At 46.7% G+C, this 14,164-nt stretch overlaps 1 long non-coding RNA gene across 1 annotated transcript in view; it reads right to left on the reverse strand.

Annotated features, from left to right (window-relative positions):
- Positions 1-1,905: 1,905 nt before the first annotated feature.
- Positions 1,906-14,164, reverse strand: part of LOC133052418 (uncharacterized) — an 83,673-nt gene continuing 71,414 nt past the window's right edge. Inside the window, exons 4-5 of the long non-coding RNA XR_009692047.1 lie at positions 13,054-13,681; positions 1,906-7,028 (exon numbers count right to left, since the gene is read on the reverse strand). This is a non-coding gene — a long non-coding RNA (uncharacterized LOC133052418). The remainder of the gene's footprint in view (positions 7,029-13,053; positions 13,682-14,164) is intronic.

The following is a 14,164-nucleotide window of genomic DNA, read 5'->3' on the forward strand; positions in this document are numbered from 1 at the left end:
TCACTGCCAAAAATAAATATTAAAAAAAAAAAAATACTGTGGCTTGCACCCTGCACTCTGTTGATCAACCTATCTGGGGCAAGCCAGCTACCATGTTGTGAGGGTACTTTATAGAGAGTCCTATGGAGATGTCCATAAAGTGAGGAACTGAGGCCTCCTGTGAATGTCCATATAAGTGGGCCATTTTGGAAGTGGATCCCTCAGCCCCAGTCAAGCCTTCAGTAGTCAAGCCAACATCTTGACTACAACCTCATGAGAATCTTGAGCCAGACCATGAAGCTAAGCTGCTCCTAAATTCTTGATCCACAGAAATGGTGAGGTAATTAAAATCTGCTGTTGTTTTAAGCCACTAAGTTTTGGTGTAATTTGTTATACAGCAATAGATAACTAATATAGCCCAGTAACCTACTCCAAGAGCAGCTCTGAGGATAGAAACCCTGCTGTTGACCCCTAGGAGGTGGGTATCTCCACATCCAAAAATGTCTTCCAGGTGGATAAGGAGAGATACATTAAACACCTATGAAATAACTAGAAGAAAACAGAAACTAATTTTTTATATGATCGGGGTAAGAAAACATTTCCTAGGCAAGCCATGAAATCCAGAAGTCATGGAGAAGATGGACAGATTTGATGAGGTAGAAGTAAAACCTTGCATATGAAAAGAAGACATCATGAACAATGTCTAAGATAAATGACACACTGGGAGAAAAAATGTGGAGAAGAAGGTGAAGGCAAACACCACAATGCCACGTGGAAAGGGTATGAAGAGCAGGTTTTATTGGGAAATTTTTCACATAAATGCTCAGCAAGATGAGGTACACAGACCCTGTGTTCTCAACAGTCCACTCTGGATGCTGCTTTTTAATTGTGTAAGCTTGAAGAGGCTTTACATACTGGGAACAGTCAAGACCTGGAGGTATGCATGGGAGGAAGGGGAGCCCTCAGCCCAAAGCAAACTTGGGTTCAGTCACAGCCACTCCCACTGGGGGAAGGGCAGAGATCCTCAGCCTGAGCAAGCAACAACGGAAGAATTCCAGGAGTCATCACTGAACCATTCTGCTTGTAACTCCACAAAATGTTTGCAGCATACCTAACTGGCAAAATGGTACTATCTCAGATAAGCAAAGAGTTTCTACAAATTAGAAAAAAATAGTCCAATTAAAAAAAGCAAAGTATAGGAACACAAATCACAGATGAAGAAGTACATAAGACCCGAAAATATATGAAAAGATGCTCAATTTCACCCAGTGATGAGTAATATACAAAATTAAAACCAAAATGAAATATCATTTTTTAACTATTCCCCTGGCAAAAAAAAAAAAAAAAATGGAAACAATTGACAGTAGCTCAAGTTGGTGGGAGGGTAAATTGGTTCAGTATTTTTTGTAAAGCAATTTGACAGTATCTTCTACAACTGTAAGTGTATAAATTCTCTTTGCTCAATATCCCCTACAGAAATCAATCTTAGGGAAACACAAAAACTGAAAGAGACATGAATTCATTCATTCCAAAAATATTTATTGCATGCTGTTCCATGTACTGGGGGCTGTTCCAGGTGTTGGCACCATTCCAGGTGCTAGGGGATGGAGCAGTGAAAAACCAAGTTCCTGCTCACTTTCTAATGGAGGACACAATTAAAAACCTGTAGGCAATTAGAAATAAATCAATTTTTTAAAAGGTAAGAAACAAAAAAACCTATGGACAAATGAGGTACCATTACACTCACCAGGGATGCTACAAGTAAAAAGATTGACAATGTTGAGTGCTGATGAGAATATGGAGCAACCAGAACTCTCATACTTTGCTGGTGGGCATGTAAAACAATTTGTCAATTTCTTATAAAGTGAAATATACACTTGTCATATAAACCTGTATTAGCACTCTTAGGTATTCACCTAGAAGAAAGGAAAACGTATGATCACAAATCCTTGTAGATGAACATTCATAGCACTTTTATTTATAACTGACCCAAATGTCCATCAATAGAATAGACAGATTGTGATATATCCACACAAAGACAGACTACTCATCAATAAAAAGGAATTAACTATAGGTACACACAACATAGATGAACCTCTAAAACATGCTGAACAAAATATTATGTAGTCACATAAGTACAAGTCACATAAAAGGGCATCCTATATGATTACATTTATATGAAACACCAGAAAAGACAAAAATTGATCTCTATGGGCAAAGCAAATCAGTGCTTGGCTGCAAAGGGGGCACAATAAAACTCTGGGGTGATGAAAATGTTCTAGACTTTGATTATGGGACTTCCCTGGTGGCTCAGATGGTAAAGCGTCTGCCTACAATGCAGGAGACCTGGGTTTGATCCCTGGGTCGGGAAGATCCCCTGGAGAAGGAAATGGCAACCCGCTCCAGTACTCTTGCCTGGAAAATCCCATGGATGAAGGAGCCTGGTAGGCTACAGTCCATGGGGTCGCCAAGAGTTGGACACAACTGAGCAACTTCACTTTGATTATGGTAGTGGTTACGTGGGTGGTGGTCACATGGGCTATGTTTGTCAAAGCTCATCAATCTGTATAATTAAAATGGGTGTATTGTATTATGTGTAAATTATCACTAACGTTGATGAAAAGAAAATGTGTGGGTGGACTCTTGCTATCTAATGCACATCCCACCCACAAGACCTTCTGGAGGCAAGAGTATGGGTTCTATCTCATGGCCTGCAAATAAGGTACCAAGCACCATGCTAGAATGTGTGAGAGACACTGAACCCCACAGTCACACAGAGGAGGACACAAGGGGACACCTGGCAGGAAGTGCTCTCTCTCTCTCTCTCAGGAAGTACAAGACAGTGTTTTGATCAGAAGCAGCAGATGTGAACTGAAATAGTACTGCTCTGGGATGTCAGGAACTCATTGCCCAAAAGCTGAATCCACCTCATTCTATCAGTCAAAGCAGGCACAGGACCCACCTGGGTTCCAAGCAGTAGAGAAACAGACCTCTCTACCTGATGGAGGTATGGTGGGTCACACTGCAGAAAAACATGTGGGATATTGTTGCAGGCATCTTTTAAAAGTGCAACCCATCCCAACTATATATATAGTGAAATCTCATTTTTCTTTGCTCTTTAGTGGAGTTTTAAATTGGGCTCCAACAATATTGACAAAGGGCAAAGGTTTGAGAAAGGCAGGATTATTGGTAGTCAGCCCAGTGGTGTACAGAGCTTTACTGAATATACATTAGCAATATTAGGGATTACAGAAGTTAGTGTCTCCAAATAACTGACTACTTTTCCCTCTACAGCCCCTGGAGTGTTTAGTAGTGTCTCTTTTACTCCAGGATTCCCCTCTGCTATTAGCCCTCACCCCGCCCTTTGGGTCAACCTAATCCGAAAGGTTTTTCTCTGGGCCATACCTGACTCTACAGACTCACCACCCAGAAATTCAATCTCTGTTCACTTCCCTCCAGGCATTTACAAGATCTTGTAGAGCTATGCTGCAATGCCTCACTGCACCAACAGGTGGCAACCTACCATTTGACTCAGGCCTGTATTTTAGGGAAAGGGGATACGGAATAGGGCTGGGGAGAAAGGCAGCAAAGGAAATATCTAACATTACTATGTTGCAGCCTGAAATTTTCAAGTTTGAAATTTTAATTGTTCTAAGATACCCATTCCATCTATGAAAGCTGTACTAAATGTACCAGAGGGGGCCTTGATAATACAAGATTTCATCCAATATCCCCGACTCATTTTGGAACCCATCAACAAACCATAATGGATAAGCCACTCTGCCAAGGGCACTCTATTAGACTCTTAAAGTGGGTCATGAAAGGAAGAAACCCAGTTCCTACTTTCAAGGCGCCTACATAGTAACTTTTAAGGCAGCTCCAAGACTGTCTAATCAACTTGAACCTGGCAACTGAGGGCTAGGTGTGGGCCAGTGGGAGCCCATGATTGCCCTAGCAGAGGGGAAGGGGAGAGGGGTCAATGTGGAAAGCGTAGAGTGGGAGGGCCAAAAGGAAACCCAGATGCTGATGTGCATAGGATACAGTTGGACAAAATGTGAGAGGAAAATGGAGGAAAAAAAACAGTAAAGAGAATGTTGCAGAAAAAGACAGACTTGACTCGAATGAAGGGTACAGACCCTAATTTCAAATTATAAGATGTTAATGTCAACAGGAACCCCAGAGACCCTCTAGCCCCAGGCTCATTAGCTAGGAGGGCCACCATGGGTGAGCAGCGCGCCTGGACTGGAACGTGGCACCCTGACTTCCACGTGAGGTCTCGCCAAGTGTTGAGTGAGGATGATGTAACACAGGCAGAGAAACAGCTATTAGTCAGAATTTCCAAGAGGCAGTAACCTCTCCTCTTTTTCACCAAGTCCAACTCAGTTTGGCAACTCCCCAAGTGACCCTGGGGAGGTTGCTTCTCCTCTGAGCCTGATTTCCTTCTCTTATCAAATGCTTATTGGATGCTCTGTGCTCTTCCTGATGCTTTCTTTACATGTTAATTCATTTCATCCTTGCTACAATCTTCTGAGGTGGGTATGATGATCACCATCCCCATTTGACAGATGAGGAAACTGAGGCAGAGGTTAGTAAACTCATTCAAGGCCACACAGTGAGGAAGTGGTGGAGAACTAGTTCAACCCAGGGCTGTCTGGCTCTAATTCTGTGCTCTCAACCGCTAGGAAATCCTGCCCTTCAATGGGCTGGGCTGGACCAAATAGATGCCCTCCAAGGTCTCTTCAAGGGCAGACATGGTAAACTTCTACCCACTTCCTTCCTCTAACTGCTCCAGGAGAACCCAGGAGATATTCAGTAGAAAATCCTCACAGAATGGCCATGTATTCTTCTGCTTTGGGGCCCATTTTACAACTCTAGACATTGTGGAAAAGGCCAGTGGGGATGATCGGAATCCTGAGATGAGAGACAAATGTGGAGGGGAATGGAAGGACTTGCCTTTTTCAACCCGTTCGTCTTTGTTGTTGTTTCTCTCTGTGGCTGTTCTTATGCACAGAGGGTCCACTTTTCCAAATGTGATTTTTAAACTGCAGCAGAGAGAAAGCCAAATAAACACAGAATGGTCGGCCAAGGGCCTGTACTTTCTATTCCCTGGTTACAAAGTAAAATTAGCTAGCTGGTGGCCAGGGCTGGGAGATTTATTTTGGTCTGAAGTCAACCCACAGATTAACAATATTGGCAAGAACTATACAGGAGGGGAAAATATTTTGGACAAGGCTGCATATGTTTGTGGATACATCATCCCCCTCTGTATAGCGGCCAAGGTTAAAGGGAATGGGAGTCAGGAGCAGGCTGTCCGGTGTCCTTTCCGTGAATAGTTGCTTTCTCTATCACAATGCCAGCTCACACCCTCTGAAGGCAGTCGCACAGTACCTTGCAGGACAGAGGAAAGGTAGCCGGGAAAACACACTCATCATCTTTCAGAAGATGGGCTTGCTCATCTTTTATTCCTCCTTTCCTTCCAAGACCCACATTCCATTCTGAGGATAATTCTCAGGCAAGAGCAATTTCCGGATTCTCAAGGACTCACCGAGGGTAGTGTCAGAAAAAATTATCCAAAATTGGAAATAGGCGAAAGAGATTATTGGGTGTTCTTGCTGCACCGTGCAGGGCTGGCACCTTTGATTGATTTCCTATTGACTGGGCTATTTTACAATCCCATAGCGGCAGAGGTTGGTTAACTTTCAGATTTTTGTCTGGTAGAGATGCAAATAATTTCTAACCTAGCTGTCTCACCCTAAGATTCTTCTATTAAATTGCCTATAAATACTGAGCTCCTCACATTCTCGCTGTAACCGGATTTAACATCTTAGACGTTTCCTCATTAAGGAATGAGTTAAATTAAATCTTTGACATGTGGTCATTTTATATTTGCATGCAAGTCAAGTGTTTTCACCTTTGGAAAATTCCACTTTAACACAGGAATGCGGGTATGTATTGACGGGACATTTTTTTCCTGGCCTCTTTTGTCATCAGAACTCAAGCCCCAGGGCCAAGACCTCATACTCCTCAGGGTGGAGTCCACACAGCCCTTCTACAGCAGGTAGCTTTCCCAGCCCCTTCGTGGCTATCGTGGCTATTGGCAGATGAGTCCCTGGCCCTGGCCTTGCTTATCTCCACCCTGGCCTAAAGCATGCTGGTCCTTCAGGGAACAGTCAAGGGTAGGAAAGTTATTTAGGACCCATAGGAGTCACCAGACCTCTTCCTAGAAGACCTTGTGGGCTTGGGCAAAGGAAGCCTTCAATTCTCAGACTCTGAGGAAGTGTTCTCATTCTCAGAATGAGAATAGTCATTTCTACATTGCAAACTTCACAAGGAGTTTCTAAAGTGCTTCTCAAACTTCAGTGTGCATATGACTCGCCTGGGGTAATCTTAATATACAAATTCTGATTCAGCAGGTCTGGGGAGCATCTGAGGGGGTCCTAATAGGCCCTCGGGGGAGGCTGCTTCCGGTCCCTGAGCCCTCTGAGTAGCAAGGCTCTGGGGTTGCTGGGAAAGCCTGCCCCTGGAAAACCCCAGGGCACAGCAAACATACCTGTGAGGAGTTAATGATTTATATACTTAGGGCTCCACTCCCGCAAAAGCACAGGTCTGAATCAACCCCAGGAACAGCCATCTCCTAAACCCATGCTGTGCCTGGGCCGTCACTCACCTGATCTCCCTTAATCCCCATTACCAGCCCAGAAGTCATTCCAGTTTTATTCAAGAGGAAACTGAGGTGCACACCAGTCACACAACAGCGCTGGCTTTTGGAGCCGGGTTTGCCGAGCTCTAACCACATTACCACACAGCTTCCTTCCTCCACCACAACTTCGCAGGGCTGGGCTCCTCGGCCACATCCTCAGGGGCCTTCGAAAGGGACAAGGGAGAACCTTCCTCCTTACCACGTGGCCCCCACTGCCCTCACATTCCCTGGATGATTCCTCCACCCTCTCCCCCTGCAGCTGTCAGAGGGAGGGCGCGACTTCTGATTCATTCCACAGTAGACAAATGTTCCTGGAGAATCTACAGTGGGCAGAGCTTGCTTCTTCACCCTGGAGAGGAACAGGGAGAAATTCAAACAACGAAAAACAGATCTCTGCCTTCAAGGAGGTTAGAATCCAATGGAGAAGCTACTACATAGATACACTGCAATACACATTCATAGTCCCTGCCAGCCCTTTTGTCAGGGGAGACTGTCTCTCCTCCAGATAGGGCCCCTGTTTACCAGCAGACCTTTTGGTCTGCAAAGATAATCCTGCTGAGTTTTTTATGGACTGGGTCGGAGGGGTGGGGGGGGGGAGGTGGAACAAGGCAGGTGGCAGATGGGGGCGGTGGGAGGGGGCAATGTGAGCAGCAATTAGATTTCTGTTTCAGTTGACGGTGTGTGCTCCTGGGGACCCAGGGACTGGGTGCTCCTTTGCCAAATGTAAATATCAAACCAATAAATGCTAATGTAGCATGAAAAAGTGCTGATTTGGGAGAAAGTTCCAATCATTTAGAGAGCTTGTCGCAGAAAGCATTTAGGTGTTCCGGCTGCAAGAAAGCTGGGGAGGGAATTAAGGGGATGGAATTCTAGCTCCCTTCTGGGTGGTGGTACTACGCCAGCCACCCACTCCAGGGAAAGGGAACCAGCAAAGACGGACACAGCAAGGTGTTGGGAGGGGACAGTAAATAAGACAAAGCCAGGAAAGGGGGTCAAGTTCCTAAATATCTGGCATCAGTAGAGGGAGACAGCAAAGAGCCATGTTGGGCTGGTGCACTGGGATGACCCTGAAGGATGGGATGGGGAGGGAGGTGGGAGGGAGGGTCAGAATGGGGAACACATGTACACCCATGGCTGATTCATGTGAATGTATGGCAAAACCCACCACAATACTGTAATTAGCCTCCAATTAAAATAAATTAAAAAACAAAAAACAAAGAGCCCTGTTATCAAGATTTCTGTGACTTTGACACCTGCCTTGATGGGTCTTTGCCCAAGGTCATGGTCATCCTCATGGATGTCTTGAAGGTGGCCCCAGCCATACCACCCTACCTTCAGGGACCCCTTTCTGATTGAGGGCTCTGATCTCTCTGTCCCACCCTACCATACACCCACACTTTCTAGCAAGCCTGTGAGGATCCCCCCACCATAATCTGTCATACCTCCCCAACTCACAGAGGCCCTGGAGGAACTCTGTAAATCCTCATGAACTTGACTCAATACAAATGGCTGTCAAGGGAGCTGAGAAAAGAAAGCAGGGAAGTGTGTTGGAGAGAAGACTCGGCTGGGGTCCAGACCTGGCTCTGCCACCTCTTTGACCTTAGAAAAGATATCACACCTCTCCGAGCCTAGAAGCCTCAGTTGTTCCACCTGTAGAATGGGAGCAACAACTTTTCCTGGACAATTAAATGAGAGTGATATATGTGTGAGGGCCTGAGAGCTCACACATCGAGCCAGCAGGTCGCAGGGGAGATGAGCAGCAGTGGGACTCTGCAGCCAGACCTTTCCTCCCTTGCAAATGACATCACACTCTGCCATGGCTCAGACTTGCTGGGTTCTCTTTCTGGTCCCAGAACACTGAGCAAACACCTTAAGCTTCCTTACAGCACCTGCTGCTTCTGAACATCGAAAGGAAAGAACATTCAGAGGGAAAACCCCTCAAGCACTGTCCCCACCTCCTCTTTTCTAACCCAACCCGGCCGTCTAATCCGGTCAAGTTTACCTCTAAATATCTCTGGAACCTGCCTCTCCCCTTTTCTTATATTCTGTTCCCAGAGCTGCTGCCTTGGTTCAGATCCTCTTGACTTTTTAAATAATTTACTTTTAAAAACGTTGATTTACCTATTTACCTGTTTATTTATTTATTTTTGGCTGTACTGAGTCTTCCTTGCTGCACGTGGGATTCTCACTGCAGTGGCTTCTATTGTTGCAGAGCTTGGGCTCTAGAGCATGCAGGCTTCAGTAGCTGAGGTGCATGGGCTTAGTTGCTCTGCAGCATGTGGGATCTTCCTGGACCAGGGATCGAACTTGAGTCCCCTGCATTGGCAGATGGATTCTTATCCACTATGCTACCAGGGAAGTCCTCCTCTTGACTTTTGTCCAGAACCCTGCAGGCTCCTTGCTTCATTCTTCCCACCCCAGACCCCTGTTCTTCCTCGTGGCTGCCTCTGTTACCCCACTGCTCTGCTTTCACCCTGACTTCCGGCCTCCTCTGGCACTGCCCTCACAGCCCAGCCCTCCTGCTCAGATGCCCCAGAACCAGCTTCTGTACTTCAGGGTCTTTGCATCTGCTACTTAAGCCAGACAGCAACTCTGACATTTTGGCGCAGCTGGAACCCCCAACCCCTTGGTTACTCTCAGTGGGATGTGAGCTCCTTCCCACGCACTTTCTTCTCTCTCTCAGGGCTTGCACAGCTCTCGGCCAGGTAGAAAACTTATCTGGGTTTCCATGAATGTAAACTCCCTTAGAACGCACTCAGAAGCCCAAGGTCAAGCTCTGGGAGGACAGTTTCTGGTAAGGAGGCATAGCTGGGCCCTGAGCCTTGGCAGCTGTCTCTCCTTCATTTTTCCTTTCCACAACCTTGGGATTCTCTCTGAGACCTTGAGCCTGCTATTTAGCCAGGCAGAGGCATGCAAAGACCTTGCAGAAAAATGTCAAGGGTCTAGGGAAGAATAGCTAAGGCAGTTCTCAGTCTTTCAAACTCTCCCAGCATGCTCTGAGCCAGGCCAAGCCCTGGAGATATAGCAAAGGCCAAGGCAGACCCAGATTCTGCCCTCCTGGAGAAACCCGCCCTAGGGGATGTCAGACAACATGGCATGAGGTCGCTCTGTGGAGGGCACATGTGGAGAGAACTGAGGCCCCCAGCCTGCGGCCAGAACCAACTCACCAGCCATGAGAGTGAACCACCTTGGAAGTAGATGCTGTGGCCCCAGCGGAGCCTTCAGACAACTGCAGCCTTGGCTGCCTCTGAGGGCAACCTTCAGAGAGATGCTGGGCCACAACCACCCAGCCAAGCCTCAGATTTGATTTCTGCACCAGAGAAACCAAGAGAGTGGAAAAAAATGACTTCTGTTCTTTTAAGCTACTAAGTTTTAGGGTGATTTGTTACCTCATTATCTATAACTGATACTGGGGCACAGATGATTGAACTCAGGTGGGATAATAATATATATCATTATAACCCACCGGGCTCCTCTGTCCATGGAATTCTCCAGGCAAGAATACTGGGGTAGCCATTCCCTCTGCAGGGGATCTTCCTGGCCTGGGGGTCGAACTTGGGTCTCCTGAATTGCAGGCAGATTCTTTACTGTCTGAGCCACGAGAGAAGCTATCATTATAACAGCTCCCATCTATGTGAATCCCCACTATGTGCCAGGCTCCTACTATGCACTGCACACCTTACCTAACCTGCTCCCCACAGTGATCCCAGTGCAGGGCTTATTATTCCCAATTCAGAAATAAGTCACTTATCCAAGGCCACACAATATGTGGTGGGGCTGTCTCTGGCCCCACAGTCTGGGACACTGTTCTAAGGACCTGTGTGGAGAACCCCCTCTCCTGGGCTCATCTCTGCTTCCTCGTGTGTCCCACTCAGCTCAGGCTTGGATCAGTGACCTATGACCAGGAAAGAACAAGCACTATCTAACAGAGATGCCCCAGCCCCCACTGCTCCCACCCATCAAAGTCAAAAGCCTTGGGAAACTGATGTGCACAGCGGACTGCATTTTCCAAGAATGGCTGTAACAATCTCACCCATCCCACATGCTCTTCTACAATGTGACACTGACTTTTCTCATTGAGAAACCGGGTCTGTGCCCCCTTCCCTTGAGTCTGGGCAGGCTGGTGATGGTTTCAATCAATACTTCCACTGGACATGGACATGATGCCAGGTGACTCCCAAGGCTGAGTCCTAAAAGCCCAGGCAGCTTCCACCTTATTTGCTAGTTAACAATCACACTTGGAGCCCTGAGCCACTACCTAAGAAGTCCCATCATGCTGAGGCCACCATGCTGTGAGGAAGCCCAAGCTACATATACATACAGAGGCCACCTGCAGGCACTCCGTCCAGCATCCAAGCCTTTGAGCCACCGCCCCCCCACCCCAAGCCCAGGCCCCAGATATGTCAATGATGGAACCTGTAGATGACTCCAGCCTCCAACTCTCATGACTGGGCTTTGAGTCCTTCCTGCTGAGGCCCAACCTTGTGGAACACAGACAAGCCATCCCCCACTGTGCCCTCTCTGAATTCCTGAGCCCTAGAGTCCATGAGCATAATAAAATGCTTATTTGAAATCACTAAATTTTGGAGTTATCTGTTACATAGCGATGGTAACTGGAACAACATACCAGAAGGTGGGTGGAAGGTTGGGTCAGCCAGTGGGTTGACCTTCCCCAACATCTCCAGCCAGACCTGCTGCAGCTGTGTCTCTGCTCTGAAACTCAGGAAATTCGGCACCCTCTTGTATCAAGGCCCCCTCCCTCAACTTACCACTGAGAACTGAAACCACATCATTCCCTCTCCCTGTGAGTCTCACCCCAAATATTAACTCCCTTGCATGGTCACCTCCCATGTTGAACAAGGCTGCCCGGTCTAACCAATAGGATATCTTAGAAATGATTAAGTGAGATTTCTGAGGTCAGGTCATAAAAGACACAGTGGGTTCTGTCTGGCTGTCTTTTAGATCACTTGCTCTACGGGAAGAAAGCTTCCACGCCACGAGGATTCTCTAGCAGCCCCACAAGAGGGGTCTACACACCAAGGAACTGAGCCCTTCTGCCAACAGCCAACCCCATTTCACCAGCCAAGCAAGAGTCACCTTGAAAGTGCATCCTCCAGCCTCGGCAAATCTTTCAGATGGTTATTGGTGACCCTGGCCAACATCCTGGCTACCACCTCATGGGGAGTCCCCAAGCCAGGATCACCCAGTTCAGCTGCTCCCAAATTCCTGATCTTCAGCGACTGTGAGATAACAAATGTTTATTGTTTTAAGTGACTACATTTAGGGGTAATTTGTTATTCTCTGTCTCTATGTTAAACAATTCTGGGACCAGGCATGCTTTCTGATCCCCATGTTTAAATCGTACTAAGAACAAGCATAAATAACAGCTCTCTGCTCTAAGAAATACTTGCTTCTGGAAGATAAGACTGAAGCAACTAAAATAGCTTGTTATCAAGACCAACAGCTAGTTCATCAAGACTTACTACAAGACCTCTGCCTTGCTCTGCTCTCTGATCCAGAACTACTTTGTCATAAACTCTCCCCAACTCCAGTCAGTTTCTTGCCTTGAAAGACCCAACTTCAAAATCACCCAGTCTGGCCTCTAAAATGCTATCAACACCCTTCCCCAATGTCCCTGCTGGGAGACATTACGAGCATTCAGTCATAGGGGTCCTTTTCCATACTGAAGTAGGTCTAATAAATCATGCTTTGCTCGATCAAAATTTTTCTGATGATTTTTCTGGGGTAGTCAATACCGTACACCTCCCCCAAACTGAGGCATCCACTCTGGGTTCTATCTGGTCATCTGTCCCTGTGCTGTCCAATACAGCCACCATTAGCCATATGTGGCTATTTCAATAAAATGGCATGAATCGCTTTGCAGGACATCTGAAATATTGTCAATCAACTGTACTTCCATTAAAAAAATCCCCCCTAAAGTACATAAGGTTGAAAATTCACTTCCTCAGTTGCACTAGCCACATCTCGGCACAGATAGAGAATATTTTCTTTCTCACAGAAAGTTCTAGGGAAAGTGGACTATTTGCTTCAGAGGATGGCTACCCCTGAGGAAGCTCGCAGAAGCAGAGGAGTTGAAGAGTGGCTGTAAACCAGGGGCAGGCCACAGCCCAGAGCAGAGCAGGCCGCCAAACTCCTCACGGGCTCGACAAACGCCCGCCCAGGCGGCAGGCATGACTCCACCAGACACACCCCTCCGTGGGCTGCAGGAAATCACCAAGCTTTAGACCACAGAGCACATAGGCATGGGTGCGCTGATTTCTGGGAGCATGTGATCCCCGCAGAGTGGCCCTGGCTTGGCTGAAATGGAAGATAGACGATCCCTGATCCACATACAGCCTCCTTCATCAACTCACCGGCCTGTGGTGGGACTCGCGTTCTTGCTTCAGATCTGACAGCAACCTGCCAGCCTGCAGAAGCTCCCAGCCAAGCTTCCTGGATCCTTGTCAGCCCTTCAGGTCTGGGGTCTGGGGAAGAGGTTGAGAGGAAACCCTGGCGTGGTATGCGGCCCTCACAGGACAGAAACCAAGTAAAGGGACACATGAACGATGCAGCAAAACCTTGGACTTCTTTTGCCTTTTCTTTTTGGGGCTTTGAGAATTTTTATTTCTTCCATGGTAACTCTCCCCTGTCTGGGGAATGTCATTTAAAATCATTCTGTCTTTAAAACTGTGGGATGAGGGAAAAGAAAAAAAGTCACCTCCAGCCAGGTTTTCACCATGCAAATCAAGGACATTTCAAAATGCTGGCAAGCTGCTCGGGGGACTTCAAAGATGTCCAGGTCCAATTACGCTTCATTTGGGGTGTGAATTGAGGAACTCTGGGGGAGGTGGCCCGAGTGCAACGTGTCAGGGTCGATACTGTGGTAATGAACCTAGGCCTTTGTTCCTGGGAGCCCAGCTGCTGACAAGTGGGCTGTTTCCTGAAGGCGGAGAAGCACTGTGTCCCCCACCAGGTACAGGAAGCAGGCTGGAGATGTAGCTGCTGTTCAAAAAAAAAAAAATCATTTTAGGGTGGCTTCCATTTTTCTTCATTTGTAAAAATCAAAGGTTTACAACAATATAATATCATACGTCAATTATACTTTAATTAAAACTAAGTTTATGTAATTAAAAAAATTAAAAGGGGGCATCAACATCAAAATCTTGTTATGTCCTAGAAATAACCACACTAAGGGTCTCCTGCAATTTGATTGAGTTGGAGTCTGGGCAAGGACTCTAACTTACAGACATGCCACCTCCATTTCTGTGGCTGGGTTTGTTTGAATGGGCACTTGGAAAGGCCCAATGGGGGAGGATTCATCATTAAATGGTAAAACAAACAAACAAACATTTTGGAGGGAATAAGTTTGGTTTTGCTTCCTAGTTAGAATGAAACTGGCTGTTACTCATTTGGGAAGCTCAGCCCTCTGTAGGCAAACTTGATGGCTCAAGGGCATTCAAAAACGATCCATTGGTGTTCTTCTAG

This window comes from Dama dama, chromosome X (genome assembly GCF_033118175.1).
Source record: "Dama dama isolate Ldn47 chromosome X, ASM3311817v1, whole genome shotgun sequence".
NCBI classification, from domain to species: domain Eukaryota; kingdom Metazoa; phylum Chordata; class Mammalia; order Artiodactyla; family Cervidae; genus Dama; species Dama dama.